The 15,933-nt window shown below is 42.8% G+C and overlaps 1 protein-coding gene across 3 annotated transcripts in view; it reads right to left on the bottom strand.

The window, feature by feature from the left end:
• Plekhm3 (pleckstrin homology domain containing M3) overlaps positions 1–15,727 on the bottom strand; it is a 176,707-nt gene extending 160,980 nt beyond the window's left edge. For 2 of the 3 annotated variants that reach the window (XM_070018412.1, XM_070018423.1), the window contains exon 1: positions 7,059–7,157. The gene's annotated coding sequence lies outside the window, so the exon portion shown is untranslated. Of the gene's footprint in view, positions 1–7,058; positions 7,158–15,710 lie in introns of those variants that run through there. The other variant, XM_070018417.1, reaches the window with a different exon arrangement.
• Between the last annotated feature and the right edge of the window lie 206 nt (positions 15,728–15,933).

The raw sequence follows: 15,933 nt of genomic DNA, 5'->3' as shown, positions 1-15,933 counted from the left end.
CGTGAAAGAGAATCTGTTCTGGAAAAGTCTTAATTGCTGATCAAGTGGATCAAGAACAGAGAAGCAGAGATCATTTAGCTAATTTCCTGAAATATTAAAGTTCCAGGTTACATTTCTGATGTTTTTAGCCTATTCTGTTCCTCCCTGGAAATAGAAAACTATTTTCTAACCTATACCTGTTCTATGACTGGAAATCACAATATATAATCCCATTACAGATCACAAAGTGAAGTGAATATTTACTAATTTCCCAATTAGTTAAATCCAGGTAAACTGGATAACACAATAAAGGGACAGAATTCACTCATACTGAATTATAAATTGGTTACACTATTCAAAGTAACTGGATAAGTAGATTTCTACCAAACATAACTATCATATATAATTGGAAAGTCCAAACCAAAATGTAAGCCTGACATTTCTTTTTATTGGGGGGAGCGTACTAGAGCTTGAACTCATTCTTCCTTACATTTTTCACTCAAGGATAGCCCTCTACCACTTGAGCCACACTTCTACCCTGACATGTCAGTGAATGGCCTCTGTCTTTTGACTTTGGTTTTTGTTCATAACCTATACCATCACCAGGATTAACTACACTCATGGAACAAATGATGTGTTTACCTATGGTCAGGAGGAAGGTGAATTACATGGGCTTTTTAGTGTTCTTATAACCCACAGCAGCTAATGAAATAAGAGCAGTTTATGGACTTTATTAATGGTGGTCATTTTTGTCACTCTATTCACTATTGAGGTCTCCAGATTCTTCCGCTTGCCCCACAACCTAGAAAATGGTTCAATTCTTTATTAAGTGAATACCAAATCTACTTAAAAGAGAAAAAAGGAAAGAAAAAGGCTTGCTAGATATTTCTCCAGATCTTTTCTTTTAAGGGGTTAACAATCTCCATAGAGCAAACCAGCATTTTGCTAGCAGACAGACAGACAGGAATGACCAAGGAAGGGAAAAACACAACAAGGACTTTTAATGAGAAAGAGAAAGAGAGAGAGAGAGAGAGAGAGAGAGAGAGAGAGAGAGAGAGAGAGAGAGAGAGAGAGAGAGAGAGAGAGAGAGAGAGAGTGTCAGACAGACCACCAGTCAGCAGCCAAGGTGGAAACAGTTTCTGTGCTTCTCCAAGGGTATGCTAGCATAGGGCAAAGTGAAAACAGAAAGGTGAACCAAAGAGAAAATACAAAAAGCAGCAGCTTAGCTGGTGCTCCTGGAAATTGTCAGGAAATAGGGAATCATAAAAACTATGCCCAAATGATTTAAACTTGTCCAGGTTCCTATTCAGATCATGTCTTCTGAAACAGTAATTAAAGTAACTTCCATCTATCTGCCTGCTTCTTAAATATATAAATGAATGACCTGAGTTCAAGTCTTCTGACTTGTGAACGCTGAATATTTTTAATACAGATGTTACTGGCCTAGGGCCATGGGCCTTCCCTAGTCCTAATCTACAAAGCTCTTTTGTTCTTCCTTTTTGGGAAAATGGCTACATATTCCTTAATTCTTTGTTTTCTATTTGTATAAATAAACTGATTCTATAACCTAAAGCCTAAATCCAATCAATCATCTATGAGAAAACAAGGACTCTCTCAGCCAGCCAAGATGAGTTATGATTCTAGCAAGTGGGGAGTTTGAAGCAGGAGGATCAGAGTTCCAGGTCTGGTTGGCAAGACCATGTGAGAGAAAGGAGAGAGAGAGAAAGAGAAAGAAAGAGAGAGAGAGAGAGAATATCAGACAGATGAGAAGTCAGACAGACCATCAGTTGTGGCGGGGAGAGAAGGAGATACAGAGGAAGAGGGAGCAGGAGACAGAGAGAATCAGACAGACAGGGATGAACAGGGAGGGAAAAGAAGACAAGGACTTTTAATGAAAATCCAACCACATGCCTTCTATCACTTCTCAATGATACTCAGTGATGTTCCATCTAGAAAGGTTCACTGATATGCCAGACATAGGTGGCTCACACTTGTAATCCTAGCTACTCATGTGGCTGAGATTCAAAGATTGTGGTTTGATGCCAGCCAGGGCAGAAATGTCCCTGAGACTCTTACCTCCAATTAACCAAGAGAAAATTGGAAGTGGCACTGTGGCTCCAAGTAGTAGAGTACTAGCTTTGAGCAAAAGAACTCATGGAGAGCACCCAGGCCCTGAGTTCAAGCCCCTTTTTTAAAAAGAGAGGGAGTCATTGATTACAATACTAAAAAACACTAGCTATCTTTATTTTCAATCTTTCCAATAATACTTGTTTTCCATTTCAATTATTTTCTTTAAAAAATATATCTGCTATCCATTTATGAATTTTATGTTTTGGATTCACAGTATTCCCCACAATACAGAGAGCTTTTGAAGTGCTTATGTACTTTTTGTTAAACATTAAGAAGAATAAATGGCAAAATAAATAATAATTAATCACATTCTAATGGCAGGAAAAGCAGTGCCCTACTTTGGCCCTTATAGCTCTTTTTCTACGTGGACCTATTTTTAAAGCATAATTGGGATTCAGTCTGTATAGTTCTCCATTGCATTTCCCCTCCACTTGACAAAAACTGGCAATACCCTTCCACACAAATATCCTTTTTAATGTTTTGGTAACACTGGGATCTTTTAATGGTACCATATTTTAACTGTTCCCTATTACTGAGCATTTAGTGCCAGTACTTGTATAAATAAAGCCATAGTAAGCATCTTTAAACACTAACTTTTAACATATTTCTCATAAGTTCTTTTGGATGGATTCCTAGAAGGATTTCTGGATAAACAAGAGCATTACTGAGGCCTTCTAGAAAAGTTTGGACAACTGTACTCCCTTGTAGCAGTTGAGAGTATCAGTACCACTGCATACTAGCTGACATGGAGAGTTAGAACTTTCTGAAATCTGTTAGTTTTAGAGATAGAAAATTAATACGTTGCTATTGTTTCAATTTTAATTCCTGATTTATAAAAAGAATACATTTCTTGTCAGTGATGGGGCTTGAACTCTGGGCCTGGGCACTGTCCCTCAGCTCTTCAGCTCAAAGCAAGTACTCTACCACTGAGCCACCTTCCCATCCTAAAAGAATACATTTTTATATACTGATTAGCCATTCAATTTTCTATGGATAGTGTGCTTTACTTTCTGTCATTGTAATAAAATATCTGAGATAATATACTTATAAAGAAAAAAGGCTGCTTTTGGCTCACAGTTAGGGAGGTCTGAATCTATGAATGATTGGTCCCATTATATTTAGGATGCTGGCAAGACAGTATATAATGTTTGGAATGCATAGAGAAGCAAAATCACTTCCATCATGAGCTGGGGAGAAAAGAAAAAAAAGAACAAGGAAGGATCCAAAGTCCCACCATCCCCTTTAAAGGTATTTCCCCAATGATTTAAAAAAGCCTCCCACCAGGTTCCACCCCTTAAAAGCTTTACCCAAAAACTCCATCCTGAGAGACAAACTTTTACCATAGAAGCCCTTTGGGGGATATTCAAGATCCAAACTTTAACATACAGTCTATTCACTTCTTTTCCCCATTTTCCTGCTGAAGTCTGTATTTGTTTTCTAGCGCTGCATAACAAATTCCCACAAACTGAGTAGTTTCAAACAACATCTATTTATTATCTCACAGTTATGAAGGTCAAAAGTCTGGATGGGCTAGTGGGTTTTCACCTAAGATATCTCTTATAAGGCTACAATCAAGTTGTTGGCCAGGCTGGGCTGGACTCTGATCTAAAAACTCTGGTATAGAATCCTGTTTCAAGCTTTCTTGTATTGTTAGCATAATGTCAGAACCCATCTCCTGGTGGCCTTAGGTCTGAGCTTCCCATTTCTATCCTGGTTATAAGCCGATGGCTTCAATAATTTTAGGCCTCTTGAATTCCTTACATCTGTCTAAATTCCTTCTCAACTGTATCTTCCATATTTAACTCAGCAATAATATACTGACCTTTCCAATCCTTTAAATCTCTTTTCCCAGCCAGAGAAAGATCTTTGTTTATGGGTAACTGTGATTAGATTAGATTCACCCACATAATCTCATCATTTTAAATTCAAGTCTTCCATATTAGATACAACGTAACATAATCAAGGAAGTGTTATCTTATGTACCAGTTCCAGGTATCAAGGTTCTTCCAGTCCTAGAGGTAAAACATTTTGAGAATTGTGCCTGCTCAGAATCTTCCCAATCATTTCTTATCTATTTGTGTTTTTTTATGACAAATCGCAATTACAAAGTCAGGTGTGGTGATACATTCCTGTCACGCAAACAGTAGCTGAGGGGTGAGTATTGTGAATTCAAGGGCCTAGGCCAGTGAGATCTTGCCTCAAAAAACAAAACAAAACAAAACAAAACGCAAGCAGGGACCAGTGGCTCATGCCTGTAATCCTAGCTACTCAGGAGGCTGAGATCTGAGGATCACTGTTCAAAGCCAGACCAGGCAGGAAAGTCTGTGAGACTCTTATCTCCAATTAACCACCAGAAAACCGGAAGCGGGGCTGTGGCTCAAGTGGTAGAGTGCCAGCCTTGAGCTGAAGAGCTCAGGGACAGCTCCCAGGCCTAGAGTTCAAGACCCACCACCAACAAAAAAAAAAATCCCAACTGCATGAATCTACAGAAAATTTAACTTTCTTGATACTGCTGCATTTTTTTCTTTTTCTTTTTCTTTTTTTTGCCAGTCCTGGAGCTTGAACTCAGGGTCTGGCTCTGTCCCTGAGTCTCTCTGTGCTCAGGGCTAGCAACTCTACCACTTTAGCCACAGTGCCACTTCCAGCCTTTTCTGTTTATGAGGAATCGAATCCAGGGCTTCATGCATACTAGGCAAGCACTCTACCACTAAGCTACATTCCCAGCCATTGCTGCATTTTTCATAATGACAAAGACAGCTGTGGATGGAGCTGCTGCGTGTTAGGATTGTGAACAGATCGCTTTGTTATTTTATTTTAATTGTAGTAAAAAAAATGTAAAATTTACCATCCTAAGCATCTCTTTGGTTAAGTATACTTACATTCTTAAGGACCAATTTCTAGAACTCTTCAACTTACAAATCTGAAACTCTATAGCATTCCCTCTCTCTCCCTAAGTTTTGGTGATCGTTCTACTTTTCAACACTAGTACGTTTTTATTTTGTTATTTATTAACAAATATGTATATAGTAATTCCTATAGACTAATCATAGTCATTTAATCCTCCCAAACCCCCTAAGAGATCAGCACAGCTATTATTCCCATTCTACAGATTAGAAACAGCAAAACAAAGAGAATTGTCCAAGATTGCACAATTAGGAAATGACCAAGAAGGAACTTAAAACTTCTTGCTTGAAACATGACATTGCAAAAATATTTACTGTTAAAACAAACTCATCAAGTGTTAATATTTCTTAGCATGTGTTTTTTTTTAAAAAACTTCTCTATTGGCTGGGAAGGTGGCTCAGTGGTAGAGCGCTTGCCTTGCATGCAGGAGGCCCTGGGTTCGATTCCTCAGCACCACATAAGCAAAAAAGAAAAAAGCTGGAAGTGACGCTGTGGCTCAAGTGGTAGAGCACTTGAGCTGAAGAGCTGAGGGACAGCGCCCAGGCCCAGAGTTCAGGCCCCACGACTGGACCCAAAAAAAAAAAAAAACAACTTCTCTATGTGTAACATATTCTAATATTTGTCTAACTAAAAGACTACCTGACCAAAGTGGCTCACTTAAGTCCTGGGGCTTGAACTCAGGGCCTAAGCAATGTCAGTTTGATGATTTTTAATCAGTTTGGGGGCTTGAATGCTGGGCTTGGGTCTTTTCACAAAGCTAAAAGTCTACAACTTGAGTTACAGCTCCACTCCTTGCTTCTGGGAGATTAACTGGAGATAAGAGTATCATGGACTTACCTGCTGGGGCTAGTTTTGAACTCTGAACCTCAGATCTCAACCTCCTGAGGAGCTAGAATTACAGGCATGACCCATCAGCAACCGGCCTCTACTGATCCATTTAAAGACTATATTAGTGTCTTTTTTGTTAAGTCATTTTCTTGAAGTTAACAAAACAGAACTTAATATTTTATTTTAGCTATGCCAGTTGTAATTTATATGTGGCAGATTACAATGAAATACTTTATGAATACATATTACAAATCACTGTAATTACTAAAATACTATTTGTGTGTGCCAGTACTGGAGCTTGAACTCAGGGCCAAGGCACCTCTCCCTTAGCTTTTTCCCTCAAAGCTGGCACTCTCCGTTTGAAGAACTGGACTTTCAGCTTTCTGCTGGTTAACTGGCCATGTAAGTCTCATGGATTTTCCTGCTAGGGCTGGCTTTGAACTGTGATCCTCAGTTCTCACCTCCTGAATGACTAGGATTACATAAGTCAGCACTGGTGTCCAACAATTATTTAAATTAAAAACAAACAACGGGGGGGGGGGAACCCTTAGGTGTTTTCTCTAGCTTCTTTCAAGAAGGAAAAAAGGAGGGGGGGGGAACACTAAGGAAGTTTACAACTGCTTTGCTCAACCTCCATTTAACCTGGTAAATTAAAATTTACCAAGCTTTGCCAGTGATTCATACAGACCAGTCCTGATGAGCTACCTCATCTACCTCAGTAGATTTTTTTTTTAATTTAAACAGTTGGGTGTGATCTCTTTTATGCTGATTTCTTTTTTTAGCTTAGTAATCCTTTCATAGACCAACACAGACTTCTCATCAGCCTTGGGGTGTTCTTTACTATACATTCTGAATGGCCAGCGTGGACAGAAAGAACCACCGGGCTGTTTCTCCCGGAGCCCCGGGCGGGCTGAGGGCTGAGGTTTGCCTTCGGTGACCCCCAGTGCCCAACTGGGCATCGCCTGGGTCAGCTCCCCTCTCCCCCCGAGTCCTTCACAGACACGAGCGGACAAGGGGCCGTGCAAGCTCCCCGGACCCGCGCGGTCCTCGGCGAGGCGGGGCGGTCTCCGGCACGAAATGACAAACCCCAAACCACAACGCCAATGGTGCCGGGAGGAAACCGCACCATCACCGCCGCCCCCCGGGGCCCCGCGCCCGCACCCGGCCTCCTCCCGTCCCGCCCCGCCGCCCGCCGCCCCGAGGCCCGCCATGCTCACCCGGGGGCTCGTCCTTCCCCGGCGGGCCCGCAGCGCGGGGTCGGCGGCCCCGCCTTGGCAGCCGCCCGCCGCCCGGTGACAGCGCGGCCGCCGCGACCTCCCTCCCGCCGGCTCTGTTTACAAGCGGCTGCGCCCGGTCCTGCGCTTAAATGCTTCCCCCCGGCACCCCGGCGGCCAGACCCGGACGCCCAAGGTTCCGGGCCGGGAAGGCGGGAATCTCCTCTCCAGGCCCGCGGGGCCCGGCTCGGCCCGGCCGGCTTCCCGGCGTCTGTGTTTTCTCACGTTGTAAACGCCGTGGCGCGTGCCGCAGCGTCGCCTGCTGCTCCTTCCAGCACTTGGAATGGTGTCTCAGGATCCGGCCAGCTTTCAGCGGCTTTCTCGTCCGTAAGAACTCGAGTTCTTGCTTGGGCGAGTGATCCTAGCGGCTCTGGAGGCTGAGCCCCGAGCACACAGTGTAGGCCCGGAGGCCCCGCGTCTGTGAGACGCCCATCACCCATCGACTACCGGAAGAGAAGAGAAAAGGCTGTCGTGGAGCCGTGGCTCAGGTGGCGCAGCTCCAGGCCCAGCGTTCAAGCCCCAGCACCGGCACAAAAAGAAAAACAAATTCTTTCCAAAAGTACGACGGTGGGACTATGAGAACCTGGAGATGGCTTCTCATTTAGGGTCTGAAGTTGTGGCAGGGCATGGTTTTAAGGGTAGATCTTCCAACCAGGTAGCAGGTTCCCAATAAAACAAACTTTGGTGTGTGTGTGTGTGTGTGTGTGTGTGTGTGTGTGTGTGTGTGTGTGTGTGTGTGTGTGTGTGTGTGTGTGTGTGTGTGTGTGTGTGTGTGTGTGTGTGTGTGTGTGTGTGTGTGTCGTGTGTGTGTGTGTCTGACCAGGCTTCTAGACTGCCAATTCATACACTTTTTCTCTTTTTTTTTTTTCAGTACTGGGTTTTGAACTCAGGGGCCCTCTCACACATGCTAGGCTGGTATGATACTTCTGAGCCATGTCTTTAGCCTTCACTGGTTATTTTTAAGATGGGGTCTATATTACCACCCCTTGCTCGTTGAACACCTGAGCTGCAATCCACTTACTTAGGGCTTTTGTTCTTTGCTGAGATCACAGGTTCATGTCATAGCATCCTAACTTCCCTCCTGGAGAGTTTTGTAGACTTTTCTCCTCTTGCTGTCCTGGATCCTTGACCCTTCTGCTCTTAACCTCCCAAACAGCTAGGATTACAGTTATGAGCCATAGGTGCTAGCTTTCAGATTTTTTTGAAAGTACCACTTCTACAAAGTAATTTTCAGCCACAAAAGATAGTCAATGATTCACCACCACCACTATGATTATCACCTCATTCATATCTCCCACCACAACGTTCACCACCGACAACCATCACTACAATATCTACCACTCTCAGATTCACTATAATCATCACCACCACATCAACCACCACTAACAACTACCACCACATCCACCACTACCACATCTATTACCACCACATTCACATCCACCAGAAACCACCACCAAATATACTACTACCATTACCACCACCACATCCACCACCATCTTGATCACCACCTCATTCACATCTCCTATGACCACATCCACCACCATCATCACCACCACATTCACAACCACCAACAGGAACCACCATCACCAAATCTACCACCATCACTATCATCACATCTACCACTAACAACAGCCATCATTACCACATCTACCATCACCACCACCACCATCAACTGTCACATTGGCCACCAGTGCTTACTAAAGTTCCTTAAACCCAAGAGGCCAAGAATATATAATGAGTTTACAAAAAAAATCCTCAACCAGGAAGTTTGAACATGGCCAGTTAATAAACATACTCTACAGAATTTCATTGTCCTCTACATATGGTTTATGACTGCTGTTGACCAGGAACTCTATTGAGAGATTACTAGTCAAGAGAATTCCCTAGGAAGTCATAACTGTCTTGATGTAGAACAGAACCTGTTAATATGATGTCTTTTCAACTTCCTTCTGGGGAAACTTTAATAAAGCTAAGTGATCTGCAACGTTTAGGTAAACTTTAAGAGTATTAAAAGTTGTTGGCATGCCCCAGAAAAGCACACTTTGAAAGAGAGTTTAGCATGCCGGGGAAGCCCTTGGAAGGGAGGCAGGGAATCTGGCAGAGGAAAAAAAACTATAGCCTTAATGCCTAATATAGCCTATAGCTCTATGCCAACAGTGGCCTCAGCTAATCTCCTCAGTGACCTGAGAGAGTGTGTCTCAGGGGCTTCAAAGTAATTCTGAACGGGGTCTAGAATAGTGTTGTACTGCTAAATTATCTCTGAAAATTTTAGAGCGATTGATTAATGTTCACCAATTTCTAAGGTGTAAATCTCTTTACCATGTTTAATTTCAAAGTCTAGCTGTGATGTCACAAAGCACAGAGTTGGAGGTGTGCAGAGGAAGGCCTCAAGAATCAGTAGAAGCGGGCTGGGAAGGTGGCTCAGTGGTAGAGCGCTTGCCTTGCATGCATGAGGCCCTGGGTTCGATTCCTCAGCACCACATAAGCAAAAAAGAAAAAAGCCGGAAGTGGCGCTGTGGCTCAAGTGGTAGCGCGCTAGCCTTGAGCTGAAGAGCTGAGGGACAGGGCCCAGGCCCAGAGTTCAGGCCCCATGACCGGACCCAAAAAAAAAAAAAAAAAAAAAATCAGTAGAAGCATCCTGAGATGGCCAGGACTCTGTAGTTCCACACCAGCATATTGGATGTGGGCTTCTCTGAAAGGTGACATGGCGCTGGGCAAAGCAACTGTCTACAGTTGACTCATCTTTGAAGGGGATGACCCCTGAGGGCAATCTACTTCCCGTACTACTTGATGGGGCAGCAAGCCCTGTTTACTGGGGAAGATTCTTGACATATATCACAGAGCCAGTCACCTGTCCACTAAGCTGTCAATCAAGAGTCTAGTTATCTTCCACTTTCAGATGATCATATGGGGAGATTTCTAGCAATCAGAAACAGTAAATATCTAGGAAGTAATTATGGTAAGGAGACTCAACTAGTTCAGAAAAACAGACTTGCTCTGCTCTGATAGGCCTCTAAAAGAGTAAAGATTTGAGCCTGACTTGAAGAATGAATAGAACTAAGGCAGAAAAGCAGAGATTGAATAGTAGTGGCATTACAGGGAAACTCACAAAAAATGACATTATTTCTCTTCATCTCATTTTCCCATGGAGTAAATGCGGGTGATGATGATAGTAATATCATAATAGAAATAATTTTCTCTGTAAAATGTAAAAACTGTATTAATTCACATTTAGAATTTATAATGGTGCTTAGTAATATTCATCTACTAAGAAATGACCTTTTTGAGCCAGTGCTAGGGCTTGAACTCAGGACCTTGCTCTTTTGCTTGGATTTCTCACTCAAGACTGGCACTCTACCATTTGAACCATACTTCAATTTTTGGCTTCTTGATAATTTACTGGAGATAAGAGTCTCATGGACTTCTCTGCCTAGGCTAGCTTTGAACTGCGATTCTCAGCCTCCTTGGAAAAATAACATTATTGAATCAAAAAAAAAAAAGATGAAAAGACAGTACACTACAGAAGAGTGCAAAAAATAAAATAATAACAGAATATTAACTTTCTAGAAATTAAGAACTCTTCTCTCTTTCCACAAAATATCTTACCAAGAATAAACTTTTGGATTGGCTGGTCCTGGTAGTATTAGTTATAACAAAACTTGACATGTGCTTAGAATTAAATTGCCAACAAAGTTTCAAAAAGCAAAGGTTTGGGCTGGGAATGTGGCTTAGTGATAAAATGCTTGCCTAGCATACATGAAGTCCTGAGTTGGATTCCTCAGTACCACATAAACAGAAAAAGCCAAAAGTGGAGCTTTGGCTTAAATGGTAGAGTGCTACCATTGAGCAAAAGAAGCTCAGGCCCTGAGCTTCTTTTCCAGAATGGATCCTCAATGGCAGACAAAGCAAAGTAAGAAAACAGAGAGATGCCTTCAGATGCCTGCTCTGCACTCTAGGGACCCACATATAACATGAACATCTTAGTCGCCTTGCCTTAATGTCGTCTGCAGCTTTCCAGCTATATAGTCCCTGCCCAGGTCCTAAGAAGACGGCCTTAATCCATCTTATGCTGCTATAACAAAATACCCAAGATGAAGTAATTAATAAACAGAGGGTATTTAGTTCGTAGTTCTGCAGGCTGGATAGTCCATGAGCACAATACCAGCATGTGTGAAGGGCCTTCTAGCTGTGTGGTGTTTCACATGTGAGACAGGGTACCATACTAACTTGGGTCTCTTACAAAGCCATTAATGGCTCTTCTTACAGACCTGCTTACATGACTTCACCTCATCAAAACTACCCCCTAAAGACTCCACTCTCAAATAGCATAACAGATGAATGCTGGTATTATATTTCCAACATATGGGTTTTGAGGGGAAGTATTCAGACTATAGCAGGAACAGACTGACAGGAGGATAACCCCTGAGTAAGAGGCTTGTATAGCCCTCAGACTTGGGGGTTAGGGAAGTCTGAGACCCTCAATACTTAGCCTAGAAGGAGGAGATTTCAGAAGGTGACCTGGTTGGCCAGGAATAGAATCAGCCAGAATGCCTCAGGCCTGAAGCATTGGACACAGGTCAGTGGCTCAGATGCTTGAGTCTAAGAAGGGTACTTGGAAATTGTATAGAGGATCCCCTCTTTTTTTCTTTTTGGTTGGTTGTGGGGCTTGAACTTGGGGCCTGGGTGTTAATCCCTGAGCCTGTTTGCTCAAGGTTAGCAGTTTGCCACTTGAGCCATAGCACTACTCTTAGTTTTCTGGTGGTTAATTGGAGATAAGAGTGTCGTAGACTTTCCAGCCTGAGCTGGCTTCAAACCGCAATCCTCAGATCTCAGCCTCCTGAGTAGCTAAGATTACAGGCATGAGCCACCAGCAGCCAGCTAGGATCAGCTCTCTTAATGAAATACTCTTGTCTTTATTGTATATGAAACTGTGGTAAGGTAAATATGTTAAAAGAGAGGCTGTGCAGGGGCTGGGAATGTGGTTTAGTGGTAGAGTACTTGCCTAGCATGCATGAAGCCTTAGGTTCAATTCCTTATATAAACAGAAAAGGCCAAAAGTGGTGCTGTAGATCGAGTGGTAGAGTGCTAGCCTTGAGCATAGAGATGCTCAGGGATAGAGCCCAGGGCCTGAGTTCAAGCCCCAGTAACAGCGAGAGAGAGAGAAGAGAGAGAGAGAGAGAGAGAGAGAGAGAGAGAGAGAGAGAGAGAGAGAGAGAGAGAGAGAGAGAGAGAGAGAGGCTGTGCTGTTTTAGAAAAAAAAAGCACTGGATTAGGAATCAGGACTGCTGAAGTATTATCCTAACTGAAACATGTCTAGAATTAGAAATTATAATAATCATACCTTTCTTTTCAGTCAGTATGGGACTTGAACTCAGGGCTTTGAACTCTCATTTGAAGTTTATAGTTTATACTCATAGCTGGTACTCTACTACTTAAGTCATTCTTTCCCTTTCATGTTTTTGTCCTGTTTAATTATGGATAAGATTTATGTTCTGATTAGTTTCAAACTGTGATTCTCAGATCTCAGCCTCCTGAGTAGCAAGGATTACAGGCATGAGTCATCAATGCCTTGCTGATTATACTTCTTGTTATTTATATTGCTAAGCAAGATGATGTACCATAGCAAGATCTAATAAGAAATTTATATTTGTATTGTTGAAGACTTCTATTCCAGAATGCTATTTTATTGGATTTTCAAGGTTTGTTTAAAGGGCTTTTATAGCTGTTTTAGTTTTCAAAATCTAATCCAAGGTCCAGTCCTATCCTAAAGAGCCTAATATCTGTTTCCATTCTCATATGATCTAAAAATCTTCCCCCAGCACTACCTGAAGATCCATGTAAGCTTTTCATTATTATCCAGTTCTTTTTACCAGGTTTGGAATCATAGACACTAAAGGATCCAATGCCCAAACACCAAGCTCAATTCCTCCTACATGATTTTTTATTACAAGCATTTTTGATGATTTATTATGAAAATAAAAGTTGTTTCCCAGTATATAGGGTGTTAATAATGTATGTATAAGAAGCTAACCTCACCAAGCACTGGTGTGTCAAGCCTGAAATCTTAGCTGACTCAAGGGCTGAGATCTAATGGTTACAGTTTGCAGTCAGCCTGGTCAGGAAAGTCTATGAGACTCTTTATTTCCAATTAACCAACAAAAAGCTGGAAGTAGAGCCTTGAGTGAAAAAGCAAAGAAACAATACTCAGGCTCTGAGTTCAAGCCCCAGTACACACACACACACACACACACACACACCACCACCACCACCACCACCACCACCACCACCACTGCACCACCACTACATTCTACAGAGAAATGTGTAGTGCATTTGAAGACATCTCGTGCCATTTTCTAGAAGGACAGGTTATCGAGTGATAACCTGACAGATACTGAGGTGTGTTGAATTTCCAGGATGGGTAGGTGTGCAAAGATCAGGGTTTAAACCCACACAAGCTCAGCTTCTCTCTGTGTGTCTGTATCTGTCTCTGTCTGTCCATTGCTCCCTCCCTCCCTCCTTTCTGCCTGCCCTCCCTCCCTTGGCACACCAAGACCCACACAGAGCTTTGCTATTCTTCAGCTAATGGGATTGGCACCGCTTAAAGCAGACTGCTAGGTCATTGTCTACGACCACAGCAAGAGAAACATTATTTAAAGACCATTCAGACCCTAAAAGAAGCAGCAGAGCAGAGTAATTATGGGAGACTCTCCATTAACTGGGGCATCTTTGCTTTTTGTCTGAGTTGGTTTAATAAGGCCCGCTAATGGGACTGTGGGGGAGGGAGGACGCTAATGGCTCTAAAACAGCCCCTTCTCGTCCCCTTTGTTGAAGCACTGTCTTTACAGACACTGTGGGGAAAGCCAGAAGTTACCATACTGCGAAATGACCTTCAAGAAAACTTAGGAGGGACCCCTGCTGCTTAGGGGCTCCATTTTTTTTCAAAATTAGGAAACATCTTTGTCTCGCTCACTTCTTTTATCCTAAGGCTACAGCCCCCAAGTTCCTCTTAGGGTCCAAGCCTTTTGGTTTCTTGTGACTTTGTCATTGGACACAGCAGCACTCTGTGGTGACAGAGAGAATGACATTCTTGGAGAATGTCTTTAACTTGCTCATTCTACTATTCTCTAAAAAAAATTACCGATCCAGTTATTCTTTTTATTTCCCCTTATGTACCAATCCTGGGGCTTGAACTTAGGGCCTGAGAGCTGTCCCTAAGCTTTTTTGCTCAAGATTAGGCTCTACTATTTGAGCCACAGCTCTACTTCCAGCTTTTTGCTGGTTAATTGGAGGATAGAGTCGGTGGACTTTCTTACCAGGACTGACTTTGAACCATGATACTCAGATCTCAATCTCCTGAGTAGCCAGGAGTACAAGTGTGAACCAGCAGTGCCCCACACCAGTTATTCCTTTTAAAATGCAAAGCTTGAAACCCACTAGACACTATGTTGGAAATGAACTATACAGCTTTGAGGGGAGGGAAAACCTGGGAGAGAATGAGAGAGGGGGGTGACACTATTCAAAAGGAAATGTACTCATTACCTGAATCATGTAACTGTAACCCTTCTGTATAACACCTTTACAATAAAATTTAAAATAAAAAATAAAATGCAAAAGCTGTCTGGTTGTGGAGTTGCACACCTGTTACCCAGCAGAAGCAGAATATTAGTTTGAGCTGTGTAACTGATATACTGCCTCAAAAAAGGAAAAGAAGGAAGGAAGGGATGGAGGGAGGGAGGGAGGGAGGAAGGAAGGAAGGAAGGAAGGAAGGAAGAAAGGAAGGAAGGAAGGAAGGAAAGAAGGAAGGAAGGGAGGGAGGGAGGAAGGCAGGGAGGGAGGAAGGAAGGAAGGGAGGAAGGAAGGAAGATCATCTTAAGGCTGGGATGTATCTTTTTAAATTTTTTTATTGTTATTATAAAAGTGATGTACAGAGGCTGGGAAGGTGGCTCAGTGGTAGAGCGCTTGCCTTGCATGCCTGAGGTCCTGGGTTCGATTCCTCAGCACCACATAAGCAAAGAGAAAAAAGCCGGAAGTGGCACTGTGGCTCAAGTGGTAGAGCGCTAGCCTTGAGCTGAAGAGCTGAGGGACAGCGCCCAGGCCCAGAGTTCAGGCCCCACGACCGTACCCCCCAAAAACAAAACAAAACAAAACAAAAGTGATGTACAGAGGGATTATGGTTTTATAAGTCAGGTAATGAGTATGTTTCTTTTTGGACAATGTCACCCCAACCCCAACCTCCCAGTTTTTCCCTCCCATCCTGACCCCCAAGTTGTATAGTTCATTTTCAAAGTAATGTCTAGTGAGTACTACAGCTGCATTTGTTCACCCTTTGTCCCTCCATTTCTGTGCCCCACCCCTTACTCTCCCAGAGACAGATAAATGAACAAACAAGACAAAAAGAAAACAAAAACAGCAACAAAGGAAAAAAACCTCTTGTTTTCATTTCCTGGAGTTCATCTCGATAAATATTATTTTATATGACAAGATTGGGGTCTATCTTGATGATAGAGATAGAGCACTCGTCTGACATGTGCAAGGAGCTGGATTCCATCTTAGCACCACAGACAAAACAACACTGAAAGTTAACCAAGCACTTACATTTCAAACTTGGTCTGGCCTACTCCGTTCAAACTGCTACTTCCCTTCATTTCCCTTGCCTCAACTCTGCAGCAGTCCTCTAAGCATCTCCTCGCGATATAATCAGCCTCCCCATCCATTCTCCTACATCAAGCAGAGCAAGTCTTTCCAAACAGAAACCGAAATAAGCATTCCAGAGGCTTCCTGTTTACGTGATTTCTTAATGCCAACCATAAGACCCACA

This window comes from Dipodomys merriami, unplaced genomic scaffold (assembly GCF_024711535.1).
Source record: "Dipodomys merriami isolate MVZ:Mamm:240054 unplaced genomic scaffold, mDipMer1.0.p SCAF_1, whole genome shotgun sequence".
Taxonomy (NCBI): domain Eukaryota; kingdom Metazoa; phylum Chordata; class Mammalia; order Rodentia; family Heteromyidae; genus Dipodomys; species Dipodomys merriami.
This window is presented reverse-complemented; position numbering and strand designations above follow the sequence as displayed.